A 2,674-nucleotide genomic window follows, 5' to 3' on the forward strand; every position below is an offset into this window, starting at 1 on the left:
TTATATCTAAGCTCTTAAGCATTGGCCACATAATACATATACACATAACACTCACGATTTCATACTCATACTTGTTGCAGCAGCAACTCTTAACATATTTAATTAAGTTTGTGTGTTTTCTCTGAACCCATCCAGCAATTTTTATTGGATTTATTTATTTATTATTTCTATTGAATGAGTGTAATTTTATTTCATTTGACAGTTGATACCAATATACCAATATAAATGTCAAACGAAACAAGTATTAAGTCTTTGTCTCAAATGTTGCGTATACGTTATATTTGTCGGCTCCTACAAGTTTCAGTTAGTTTGAGATTTACGTGTGTTGACGTTTTTGCACTGAGTTTAATGTATAAATTGAAACTAGTATTGAAATGACGATTATACCATTTCAAGCGCAATTCAATTGGACGCTTATTTAAACTGAGCTGTGAACAGGACAAGCAGGCGAAATCAGAGCAAAGTTTACCAGTTGTTATGGAAACCGCACACACACACACACACACTTACACACACACACTCACACACACACATGCACAGAAATACACCCAGTGCTTACTAGTTAAGTCAGACAAGCGCTAACCACAGCGATTAAAATTCAATACAACAATTTACTCAATTTATGGAAGAACATAACTTAGAGACTAAATAAAAAAGGGGACGCGGCCAGGACCAATCAAGAGGGTTGGTTGGTCTCCTCAGCTTGCTGTTTGCTGGCAACCATTGGCTGGGCCATTTCGCATAGTGGAGCATTTTTGTTGTTTTTGTTGCAAAACTCATGTCTCTCATGTGTGAGGAATAATTGCTATGCCTTAACATGACTGACAAAACAGAGTGTTTTTTTTTTTTAAATATTATTTTCGGACTCAGCTGTTCTAAACAAAAACTGAACAGTGACTGTTCGGAACAAATTTTACAAATTCAATGTTTCCTTTTTCTGTTTGCACCGCAGTTGCGAGTTTTTGTTGCAAACTGATTCAAAGAGAAACGCACCCAAATTATTTATGCAATTCGAATACTGGTCAATCCATGGGCATTCCTTTCACAGATGCATGTATTTGTTTTATAAAACGCTTCCGCCAACATTTCGAATTTTTTCCGCGCTTTTCGGCCAGGGGCTCTACGGTGCGTCGGTGGCTGGGGTGGCCTGTGGTGGGCGGAGAGGGGGGTAGGGGGTGTTGGTTGGCCTATGCCGATGAGTGTTATAAAACCAAATGATTCTATTAAAACGAGATTTGTGCCATTCATGCGTAAATCAATCTGCTTTCATGTTCTTTGCTGTCCTTGTTAACGTTGTTCGTTCAACGGGAGAGGTGGCAGGAGTGAGGTGGTACTGAAGTGGTCGAACGCCAGGCCCTAAATCATAAATTATTTTGCCCACCTTGTTGCCAACAAAATTTGTTGAAGGCAACAATAAAATATTCATTGCTTGTTTATTGAATGTAATTTAACAACCGTTAACCCGTTCAGAGTGTTTCAGCAACCCCAATCACAGTATAAAAAGGCAACCGCCAAGTACCAGTCTCCCCGCTCGCCCCATCTATATAATGTCAGCCAGCGTCCAGGGCGTATGCTATATCTCACTCTCTGCCACCAAAGGGATCTATTACGTGGTATTTAATCAGATTTTTTACGAGCGACCGACAATAAAAATGTAAATAGACACAAAAGGATTGCCATTGCCGAGTTTTTTGTTTTGTTTTTGTTTTTATTTTTGTTTTTGTGTTTTTGTGTTTTGTGTTTTTGTATTCTTATTTCTTTTATTATATCGTTTGGCACAGCAGACAACACAGACCCAAGTCCAAGTTCAAGTCGCAGTCGAAGTCGTTGTCCTTGGCAGGACACAGAAACATGGCCAGCTGGCCAGTGTAGTTTTCTGGTACGTTTAACGCCGTTACCCTTAAGCGCTTCATTTTCCGCTGGATCCGGTTTTATGGCATATGCCATCGATGCTCATAAAAAATATTGTTTTATGAATGCCAAAGTGCCAGACAAAGTGAGTCTCTTTGGCGTCCGGATTGGAGTGAAAAGCGTTTAAGTGAATATATATATATAAATATATATATATATGTTTCAATATGCGTATATATGTATGTAAACTCATCGATAAGCGCAATCAGACCGAAATTTATTTATTTATGTGACTCGAAGCTATACCAATTATGCGCAAATTTCATTATGCAACCCAAGTTGGCAGGAGACGCACTCAGCCACAAACAACTGCCCATTTGTCTTGTCGCTTGAGCAGGCTGCCATGCGCCATGCCCCCGCCACCGCCACCGCTTTTCGTCTTGTGGTTGACAATTTGGAAGCTGTCACTTGCCGGGCTGTCAGGTGAGCTGGCAGCCGGTTGACAAATAATTCAATTCAGCAGCGCCCAACAAAAACAAGAATAAACTGTTATTAATGCTATCGCCGAAACTTAAATATCCTTGCCATAGAAAACAAATATAAAGCAAATCTCAAGTTAAAATCTTTTGAAACAGTTGAGAGGCGTATTTAAAGCAAAAGCCCATCCACTTGAGTGGTCAATCAAATAATATATTACAACCGACTATTGTGAGTTACTCATTCAATATTAAAGTTAGTCTGCCCAACAATAAGGCTGCCAGAATCAGCTTGAAGCAACATGTACCCTTCAGTTTGCATACTGTCAAATATAATTAATTAATTT

Source organism: Drosophila grimshawi, unplaced genomic scaffold (assembly GCF_018153295.1).
Source record: "Drosophila grimshawi isolate 15287-2541.00 unplaced genomic scaffold, ASM1815329v1 contig_848, whole genome shotgun sequence".
In the NCBI taxonomy this organism is placed as follows: Eukaryota; Metazoa; Arthropoda; class Insecta; order Diptera; family Drosophilidae; genus Drosophila; species Drosophila grimshawi.